Below are 12,250 nucleotides of genomic sequence, written 5' to 3'. Positions count from 1 at the left end.
AAACTAAGCCGCTTCTAACATACTGTGTTTGCCAAACTTAGAGAGACTACCCTCTTAGCGCGCATCTTTGGATTAATTGGGAAACCAAGTTTTAGCAAAGGACTAGATACTCCGAAAGGTGAAACTTTTTTGAAGTTATTTCGTTTCTTGAGACACACAGATGTTCTCCAGCTGTCACTGTGTTACAGCATACTCAGATGAAGATTGAGAGCTGGCTCTTTCTTTGAGTACCATCTCAACCAGTGTAGGAGATTTAACGTACTAAAACTTTCCTGGCTAAAAAGATCTCGATAGGCTAAAAATTGTCTATATCTTTATAGAATATTGTTATTGGCAGGTATAAAATGAAAAATTTAAACCTCAAGATGATATAAGTGAGAAATTTAAGGACGAAGAATAATAAACTGCTAAATTTGTAATCAATAATGATTAGATTAAAAATGGCAAATAAGGTTATAGGAAACAGAATGAATTAGCATGAATCCATCTAATGCATCAGAAACTCATTATTCTCACTCCAGGAGCAAAGAGCAATTTGCACTAAACAAACACACAACCGATTTATCACCATATGATTTCTTTCTGGAAGATAATTATATTCAGCCACATAAGGTTTGGTAGGATAGACCGGATTATCGATGGAAATAGTATTTTCTTTTGACGTGACAACGTCTTAAATTAGGTTGCGGCTCGGAGTCACTCATAAAAAAGTGTAACGCCCGGTAACGTTACGATGCCCGTCCAGTGGGTCCGCCGCACGGGATCCGCACGGTGATAAAGCAGATAACTGTGGGGTCCGCCGCACGGGATAAAGCAGATAACTATGTTTATTCGTGAAAAATGTGGAGTGCTTAGATTCGTCATTTACAACAACTACAACAATAAAGGTAAATAACTGTACACTGATATTTCATTATCGTAAACTATGATTGATTGATTAATTGTTAAATTGACACAAAAGTTGAGAAACTGAGTTTATAGGTTATGTCATACTATTGACAAATGTTGATAGTGTTAAGTAAATTATTAGTTTAAATCACTCTGCAATCAATCGTAATTCAGTCGATTGAGAAGAAAACAGCGCGTATTGCTAGTCAAACATTTAAAATAACAAATTATAACCTCTAACCTGTCATAACAGTGCGACCAAACAAACGAACTAAACCGACCAATCACCACGCGCGGAGTTAGAATTTAACTGTGTTTAGCAAGAATTTCAAATTCCAATTTTAGTAAATGTTTTATTCAACTTTACCATTTACAATAACAAATTTTAATTAATTTCAAATTATGTACAATGTTTTAGTAAACAAAATATATTTCTATAGTTAAAATTTGTGCAATTCTTATTTTCATTCAATTCCTTGTTCCTATTGTGCAATTTAATAATATTCATATCAATAAATATTCTACCGAGAAAAAGACGTTGTCACGTAAAATCTTCGCCCGTAAAACCGACTTTACAGGCAACCATAATTTTTTCTTCATTTGGTGGGATGATACCGAGTATAATTAGGAGTTTGATGGTTGCTAAGTGTATAGCTTAATTTATAACTATATGATCGTTGTAATGCTGTTTTAATATCTTAACACTTCTTTCAGTCGAATTTCAACGTATACCACAACTATACTATATATTTTTGATATAAACTTAAATTGGGTGCTTATATTGGTGTTTCTGCACCACTAAAACACTTTTGGAAAATTTTACCTTATGTCATAAGAGTCACAATGTATCACATTCAGGTTTACTGAATTAAACAAAATTTTAATGAAATTTTAAAATGTAAGCAATTGAAAGTAAAGCACTACCTCTATTTTAAAACAGCTGTCATTTAAAGATTTAATAATTTAATATATAAAAAATCAAAATTGATTGAAATAGCGAAATAACACTGTTTAAATTGAACTAGTAATACTTTGGCTTTAATCTCTTTCGAGATCTTATGTATAACTTTTCCCTCTTTTTTAATTTCAATTACTTTACCAAAATTCAAGTATGAATACGTTAATTTATAAGTAATTTACTAATTTGCTAGCTAACTGTATGGTTTTAAAACATTTATAATTACAGGAATTCAAATTGAAAATGTATTCAAAAGATTACGTGTTACAGTACTATTAGTTCGGTAAAATATGCTAAATGTTTCTATTTCAACTTAAGAACATAGCACATGAAAAATTCAGTTTTTAAATAAACAATTAAAATTAGATATAATTCAACTTTAAAGAGGTGATACCGAACAGCTGATTTGGTCAGAAATTAGTCATTTTATATATGTGATTCTTTTATTTTTATTAGTATTATATATGTGATTATTTTATTACAAATCAACTCGTACATTTATTAGTCATTTTATATATGTGATTATTTTATTACAAATCAACTCGTACATTTATTAGTCATTTTATATATGTGATTATTTTATTACAAATCAACTCGTACATTTATTAGTCATTTTATATATGTGATTATTTTATTACAAATCAACTCGTACATTTATTAGTCATTTTATATATGTGATTATTTTATTACAAATCAACTCGTACATTTATTAGTCATTTTATATATATATGTGATTATTTTATTACAAATCAACTCGTACATTTATTAGTCATTTTATATATGTGATTATTTTATTACAAATCAACTCGTACATTTATTAGTCATTTTATATATGTGATTATTTTATTACAAATCAACTCGTACATTTATTAGTCATTTTATATATATGTGATTATTTTATTACAAATCAACTCGTACATTTATTAGTCATTTTATATATGTGATTATTTTATTACAAATCAACTCGTACATTTATTAGTCATTTTATATATATGTGATTATTTTATTACAAATCAACTCGTACATTTATTAGTTATTTTATATATATGTGATTATTTTATTACAAATCAACTCGTACATTTATTAGTCATTTTATATATGTGATTATTTTATTACAAATCAACTCGTACAATTTATTAGTCATTTTATATATGTGATTATTTTATTACAAATCAACTCGTACATTTATTAGTCATTTTATATATGTGATTATTTTATTACAAATCAACTCGTACATTTATTAGTCATTTTATATATATGTGATTATTTTATTACAAATCAACTCGTACAATTTATTAGTCATTTTATATATATGTGATTATTTTATTACAAATCAACTCGTACATTTATTAGTCATTTTATATATATGTGATTATTTTATTACAAATCAACTCGTACATTTATTAGTACGTCTTTGCTGAGACGAAAAAATTATTAATGGAGAAAACTAAACGTTGAACTTTCCACAGAAGTAGTGTCATTTGTGAAGTTATTTGAATTTAAGATTTTGTTGACATTTACTATGTGAGATTTACTGATGATGTTCTTATAAGACAAATGTATATAAGAGACATTAAAAATTAATTTTTTTAGTATTAAACGTTTTATGTGAAGCGTATTACTTTAAGTCATATTACTTGTCGCCGAAATTTGGGGAATTCTGATTTATTCGATTTTGATCAAAAGTTAATATAATAGTTTGTGGGTGCCAGTGGAGCTATTTAATTCGTATGGTCATGTCAAAACTGAAGTGGATACTGAAATTCTAAATGTATATTCTTTCCTTAAATACTATTAAAGAGTACGAACATATACCAACAGGATCTCCAGCGAATGAAGTTGTTCATTTCATGAAGAAATTAACATTTCACTACTACGGGTACAACCTTAAGGATACAAAGAAATCTACATCTTAATTTCAGATTCAAAGAAAAGTATACATTCCATTATCCGGCGATGCAACCAGGTTCGTAGGTAAATACGAGTATGTTATGTAATAACATTTGTTGTATGCTCAAAACGAAAGTAGTTTTCTCTTTACAATGCCCATGTTGTTTAATATTTGTAATAGATCTAGTTAGAGTAGTTTTAGTTCCACTATTTATAATAAGACTCCTTGCTATCTTTAAGTACTGATCGATGAGCCGATTCAGTACTTTGAGTCTAATGTAAGATATAACGGCCGTCTCTCATTGGTCATCGCACGATGTCTGTCTGTCTTACACTAAGCGTCCCTTGGATGCCGGATGACTCTCAGTCTCGTCTTGGCACTCTTATGGAGTAGCAGAAGAGGTTTTACTTCCTGTCTACCAAGGTGCGTGGTTATTGAACTTCCCCTTGTACATCTCGTTCGCTGTACCATTGCCGCCTTGGCTCACGTCTCGTGATGAGCTTTATCTCAACAAAATCTTCGTTTTCTTGTTGGCTGTAGTAGTGATGTCTTAAGTCCCGATGCTCTTAGTGAACGCGGCTGCCAATGTAGTGTCTCTCTGAACTTTGTTTTTTGTGCGGTATACTGATTGATTCCCTCCAAACTTTCGTCTTATCCCTATGCCAATGACTGTTTTAGGGACCAGAGAGAGGTGTCGTAAGTGGCTTGTTCTTCCTGGACCCCGCTACATCCTGGAGGCCCTGGACGAGCTGCAAGTGCCCCCCTCCCCACCCTCATTTATAAGGGAAGTCAGGCCTGGAGCTGAATCAGTGAGTTGACATCATTATTTGAACCCTTCTCTTTTAGCTCTATCTCGTAACCCTTGTCTTTTTATATTACATTTGCTCTACAATTTATAATCGATATGCATGTATAAACTAGTTTTAAACATTGTGTTTGTATATTTTGTATTGTTTTCGTTCCCTTTCAAATGGTTCTAAAGTAATAAAGACATGGCAACGATTCCATTACACCATATATAACCCATCAAAGGACCATTCAACAACAGAGGCCATTGTGTAGACTATCATACATTGCATTCCTGACAGTAGATCAGGAGCTTATCGACCTGTTATATTGCACTTTCACTTGGGCGTTGTGATTTATTGCGTTAAATTAGATTGAAAAATAGTAAATTATACAATTATTTGGCTACGATAACATCATATGCTGATAAATGAGACGAATGTTATTCCATCACATGGAAGGTTTATTTTTATTCAATGTTTAGAAACTTTTATTAGAAGGAATAAAATTGCATGATATTGTGTAAAATTTATGTAATGAATATCGTGTTTTGTACTGTTATACTTCACATACACAATAAAGTAGCGATATAAAGTCCTTAGTGTTTTTGTAAATATTGCCTTAATTACTCACTAGTACCTTATTTTTACAGAATTAACGAAAAGTGTTTCAAACATTACGTCTGGATAAAGGAAATATACGGTTTGAGTTCAGTGAGGTGTTAATGGAAGTAGATAAAATTTATAGAAAAAACTATAAAATGGATTCATTACTCGAAAACAAAGCGAACGAAGAAAGCTTTGTGAGAAAAGAAAGAACGGAGATGAGTACTTTGTTTCTGAATCCATCAACATTTTTAGATCTACAGTTCAGCTTGTTTTTCTTCATTATTAGTCTATACAAGATTTTCTTACCTTAAAATGATGGTAAACCGAAAAATCAATAACGCACGTATTAATATACTAAAATAGTTTTACAATTTATATAGTAAAATATATAAACTTAGGGAAGCCGTAAGATTTAAGAAATATCTAATGCAAGTTATTTGCCTTTGCCTTTTTGAGCTGGAATTGCAAGCATCCCTAGTTTGAAATTATTGGTTTAAGGAATTTCATACACATTCATATTTTAAGATAAAATATGAATGAATTTAAATGTACGAGTATTCAAAATATGATGGCATAATATAACAATTCTATCTTTCTTACAGTTACAGTTAACTTTTGTTAACCAGGTTTAAGATATAATACCAAATATACTTGAAGAAAGTTTTACTTGAGAAAAGAAACTTATTAAAATATTAAACCCAGAAAGGTTTAGGGGTAGTATTTTGAATATTATAGTCAAGTTTTCAAGAGTTTATATGACAACAATCTGAAAGCTGAACAACAGGTGCACGAAAATGAAAGCTAGATAAGTCTAGACATCTCGTAAATGTCAGATTAATAGTATGTGATGATATTTCTACTGCCTCACAAACTATATTCAGTTTGGTTGCATAGCTTCCATCAACTGTAAGCACTTTATGTTAACACAGAGGGAGTTTTTAAGAAACCTTGTAATTTGTGGTAGCGGTAGTATATGTATAGCATTTACCTATAGCAACATAAGTCTGAAGCTCATTATCTTAAACCATAGCATTATTACAAATTCTCATACGTATATATCTAAGATTATTTGGTGATTGTTTAATTGGCGTTGCAGAAAAATATCCTAACATTTATAAAGTTTAATAGGACCACTATTAGGAACCATTGCCAGAACGGTTAGATTTCTCCAAAATCCCTGAAGCAAATAGAATTGTAATTTTATTTTATACTGCTGAGTAAAATTTTTAAAACATACAGGTAAATGTCTGTGTTGCAAATATAAATCTTATAACTTATTAGTCAGTTTTATAAGCAAAATTTTAGAATGAAATTGAACTGAGTTTAGTCAGTAACACTGTATACACCCGAAATAAAAGATACTACCATAATGTAATTACAGTGATTTTAAAAGAAATTTAAACTGTGAAATGACTTACTCCAACGTCACTGGAACCCTTCAGATAAGAGCTTTGTAACGGCACTCACTTTGTCAGTTTCAACTGTCAGCTGCAAACTTAAACAACGTTTCTTGTGTTTCTTTTACACGAAAAAATATATTATACCATACAACCCTAAGAATATATTAGAGACCCAAATATTAAATTGACGAAAAAGCAAGTTTAAGATTATTTTTACGACTTAAGTATACCAACTAAAAATGTACTTTCATATGGCAGGATAGGCCAGTAGACTCAATAGTCGTCGCACGATAACCTTTTCAAATATATGCTAACGATAAATTGTAACGAAAAACTACATCAAAATGTAACCGAGCTTTTATTAAAGAGGTTCATTACTATGAGTAAACAAAAGTGGAAAACTTGAATATAAATGATGTTAGGTAAACTGGAAGTCTCCTATAGCCTTTTTCTAGATATAAACTCATTAAATGTATCGTTGTCCTCATCATAATGTTGTGAGTAGCCACAAAAGTAAATTAGTGATGTTTAGTTTAGATAAATCTATGAACTGTAATAGTGGTTTTGGCACATACAACGTCTGCAATTGTAAAAGCTGCTCATGATGGTAATAACCTTGACGGAATATTCCACCAGAAAGAGTGATAAAGCATTATTGGTCAGGATATTGGTAAAAGGTCATAACCTCTTTAGCGAGTTAATTTGTTCCTCAACTGTGTTGCTTGTCATTTTGTGGGCTTAAAATGTTTATAAGACAATATCAAACTTTTCTAGCAAACTTTATATTCATTCACCTTTTTCACCGACCAGTACACAGTCAATAATTATTATTGATTTACGCAATATCTTGGAGCAGAACCTCAGTGGAACGGAAAGTATCAATGTCCTGTTACTTTGTGTTACTAGGCGTTACTAGCTGTTACTAGGCGTTACAAGCTGTTACTGGGTGTTACTTTGACAGTGGATGCTCTCATAAAATATTATTTTGTAGAATATGTATAACGTTGTGTAAACTCCATTCTCTCTGGCTCTTAAAAAGTTGGAGAAAAGCCGAAAAGTCGTAATCCTGGTTTATGAATAGTGCTGTGGCTAGTAGTAATAGTAGTAGTAGTAGTAGTAATGAGTCCTGACAAAAAATTGCTCGGCTCAGATCACCTTACTCATGACGATCAATAACAGTTATTTACGGAGAATCGGCAGGTGCAAATTCAAGAACTATTATTGAACAAATATAGAATCTAAATATCATTTTCGAAAAGAAATTTTAAGTGGTCCCCGACCCTACGATGTGTAGTTAGTGATGGGAGAAACGAATACTTAAAAGAATCGAATAAAGTGTATTCAAATGCACCCCAGTATTCGAATATATATCGAATACTTTTTCTAACATACAAGTCTAGACTTGTGTTACTTCCTTCCCGTAATCCATTGTTTCTTAGGTATTTGGAATTGCCCTGCCAAAAAGGTGGTAAAATCGTATGCCTTTTTCTGCCTCTTCAAAACAGTCATACTCATGATTTATGTACTCCAGAAAAAGATGGTTTACCTGCTACATCAGTCCCGTCTGAAACATTCTAAGATACTGCAGCGTTTGCCACCGATGATCATAGAAATAAATTGAAGTCATAAACCTCAATCATATTTTTTCACAACCACATAACATTAATTTTTGTCTTTATTGTTTAAAAATGTATTTATTAATTGATTATTTATACATTATACATATTGTCAAGTTTTAAAATTTTTAATTACTTATTTCAAAGAATGAATCTCCCCTAAATTATTATTTCCATAGTCCAGATATATACATATATATTTTTGTCTTTATTCCTTACAAATGTATGTATTAATTTAATATTTGTACAATTATACATTTTGTCAAGTTTGAACAGTTAAATAATTATATATTCCAAATTATTAATCTCCCCTTAATTATTCTTTTCTTAGTGCATATATATTTATATAACATACATATATCAATCTAAATCCTCCAACGAATACAATTATATGAATACTAATACTGCTCTTGAATAATTTATTTGAATAATATTAGTTCAAACGAATAAATACTGTTGGTTTGAACTTGATTCTTCCAGAGAAATTGTATTCATTTCAAAAGCATTCCAATTCATTTTGAGGTATTCGAATATCTGAATACCCGGGCTGTATTTGAATACTATTCGATTCTCCCATCACTATGTGCAGTAGCCTACCGGTCATGTGGAGTGGAGGGGGAAGTCACGTGCTCAGTCTGTGAGCCGGCCCCCCTCCACCGCCGCTCACCCTCCTAGCCAGCCGCGGTTCCCCTCTCGCGCATCAGGCGACCACGTGGTATCTCTCGGCCTGTACCACAATGTAATTTCTTTTACATATATTTTATTTTTCAATCTTCGCTTTTATTTAATTGTCTGTTAATATTACAAATTAAATACTCTTTCGACACCTACAAACAGAAAAAGTATTGCAATTTAATACAAACAGCTATTTCTATTTCTATTATTGTTAGGGGCCTCTCCCTTTGTAATTGAAGGATTAGACAGGATCATACTAGATGCCTCACGTCCCTCGGAGGATATGTTTTAGAATAAATATGATCTGCTTAACTAATTTAGTTAATTTGTGCAATTTAATTATTTGTTGAATTTCAAATGTTCGTTTGGTATTATTTTTGTATAATTAAATAAAGGACAAAAGCAACCTTTTTCTGGGGGATTGGTTTTAATTAAGCGTTTATTTAAGTTAGTTATATGTCTACATTCCATATAATCCGTATATATCTCTGATTTTATTAGCTGAATGTTAACAAAGCTTATATTTCTAGGGGCTATAAAAATATTATTTTTGTTACTCTGTCTTTTCATCTATCCAAACGATATCTCGGAAACGGACTAATCTATTGATTTTAAATTTCCGAAAAGCTTAATTTCTATCTAAGCAACATCACATTCGGTTATAGTGCATGTCACTACATGTTATTTACTTGAGCGCCAGACAATATTTTTAGATCGGTCTTAACGATGATGGTAACGAAAAAACCGCATGATAAATAAATTTTGTAATATCGGAGTTCAATCAAATAACATTTACAAAAGTCTCATAGTAGCATATGTAGCCTAACATTTACAAAAGTCTCATAGTAGCATATGTAGCCTAACATGTACAAAAGTCTCATAGTAGCATATGTAGCCTAACATTTACAAAAGACTCATAGTAGTATATGTAGCCTAACATTTACAAAAGTCTCATAGTAGCATATGTAACCTAAAATTTACAAAAGTCTCATAGTAGCATATGTAGCCTCATAAATGAGCTATAGACTTAGAATTTCGCTTGTAAACTTACCAAAGCCTAAGATAATAATATTATTAAATGAAGATTCAAAATGTATTTATAATTTTATTTTAGATTCAATTTATGTCGGTTATAAATATCAGATCTAGGAAAGTCTCCTAGCAATAACGTAAAAAGAAATCTAAAATTTTCCTACTTCTTTTTTTATAATTTTAACTTTAATGTTTCATAAGATAACCTAATTTTATAAAGTATATATTCACGAAAACACCAAAAACACACACCTACACACACACACACATACGTGTGTGGTATGCTTAACATAACTCACTATTTAAGTAAATATAAATAAACAAATCAAGTTAATTATTTTCAAGACAAAGGACTTTCTGACAAACGTTAAGTAAATACAACTGCACGATTTGCTTAAAACGTCTGCGGTTGACGCTTGTTTAATCAAGTGTGCCTGTACAAGTTTGGTGAGCCGTAATCAAAATACCACAAAAATACTCATGATTATGTTCCAAAATAAATTATTATATTTAAGAGTACATAGGTTTATTGAATTAGGGTCTTACTTTATTTTATGTAACCATGATGATTCTAAATTTATCATTGATATAACTACAATTAAACTAGACAAAAACCTTACTAAAATTTTCCTAGTTCATCAGATGGTTCTTAGAAGATTAACAATTAATAAACGTCATTAATATAATGAAATATGATTGATTTTATTCTCTAAAGCGGTCGAGATAATAATATTAGGAGCGTAAACTTCCATACATAGAATCACAGTCTCCAAACCATTGTTAGACATGTTACTATAGGGCGTTATGTTTACCGCCCTCACTCTGACAAGAGGAACTTCCCTGTTGTTACTCCACCAGAACAACCAACATCACTATTCTTTTCTAATTAACTGTTGCACTCGTAGCCTACACTCACTTCTCCTCAATATACTTTTTCAAATAATTGTTATGTAAACACACGTTTGTTTTGTACTCAATACAGAATGATATAAAACACGTTTTCTTGAATGTGATTGATTTAGTCTTGGACTAGGGGAAGTGGCAATCTCATTGTCTCATCAGGTGCACAATTGAGTGCACTAGGATGTTAACTGACACGATCCCAAAGCACGGTGAAGCAACCGAGTCTTCTATACATTACAATTGTGCACCTGATGAGACAATGAGAATGCCTCTTCACGTAGATTGCAGTACATTCATTGCTGTAGGTGTCTCTGATGTCGAAACGATGCAAAGAATTCGTGATAAGCTTCTTCGTTTCTTCGTCACCGACTATTTTTGGATCCCTTCAGACGAACATGACTGCAGATTTCAGGACTAAAATCACCGACAGTCACTCTATGTGTATCTTGCCAATTGTGTAATGTAATTTTTTATTTAAGATATTTAAATTTATGTACATAATTTTAACGCTTTCATATTTTAAGAATGTTAATATTGGTACATGCAAAAGTTAAACTCTGAAATATAAAACAGTAGTTTCTTAAAAAAATTCAGGTTACATTAATCCGTAAATGATTATGAAATTTTAATTTGGTCCTTATTGCCCTCAGTACAAATGTTTTGCCTAATTGTAAAGAGACAACTCCTTTCAGATAGCATCAATAGAACAGCATGAATCAAGGGCTCAATCACAGCATCTGTCAATGGTTTTGTTGATTTCCACAATCCTGAAAGTTAAAACAGACTGATTGCTCTTCTCAGCCAGATTTCTATACTTCGTGGCTTCATTATTTCTTTAGTATCTTTTTAAACGGTCTTTTCTTTGTTGTTATTGCATAGCTCAGGTACGAGTCAATAATTGCTGTGGTAGTTGAATAAAGAAATGATTAATGGTAATACATAGATCATATCATATCATGGTAAGCATATCATTAGATATTAGATACTGAGAGGTTTAGAAAGTTATGAGATGGTATGTTATACTGGGTGGAGTAGAATTTTAGTATAAAGAAAAATACGTATTGATATAAGTAGTTTCTTATATAGATATAAAGTTCTTGACGAAATTAACATTAGATCGGAAAGGAAACTTGTTAAACTAATGCAAGGATTCTATTTTACCCCTTGTTAATTAAAGACCTATAATTGCAATTCTTATTTGCAATAAGGCAAGACCCCTGTATGTTAACAATATGGTGAGTATTTTATAAAGAAGGTGTCAAGACTTGTGAGAAATAAGAATGCCTAAAGTTTCTATCCTCAATCCCTGTAACTACGTCACGAGATGAAAATAAAATCATTACACAGAACCAAGAACACTGCACAAGATATCTCGCAGGCACTACGGAAAGTGGAAAATTAGGAAGTACTGTCTGCAACTGCTGAGATATTGCGGTGTTATCTGAAACAAAGAGAACGTCACAATTGGAAGTGTAACGATAATATAAAGGGTA

This window comes from Homalodisca vitripennis, chromosome 2, assembly GCF_021130785.1.
Source record: "Homalodisca vitripennis isolate AUS2020 chromosome 2, UT_GWSS_2.1, whole genome shotgun sequence".
In the NCBI taxonomy this organism is placed as follows: domain Eukaryota; kingdom Metazoa; phylum Arthropoda; class Insecta; order Hemiptera; family Cicadellidae; genus Homalodisca; species Homalodisca vitripennis.
The sequence above is the reverse complement of the archived record's forward strand: the minus strand, read 5'-3'. Positions refer to the sequence as shown.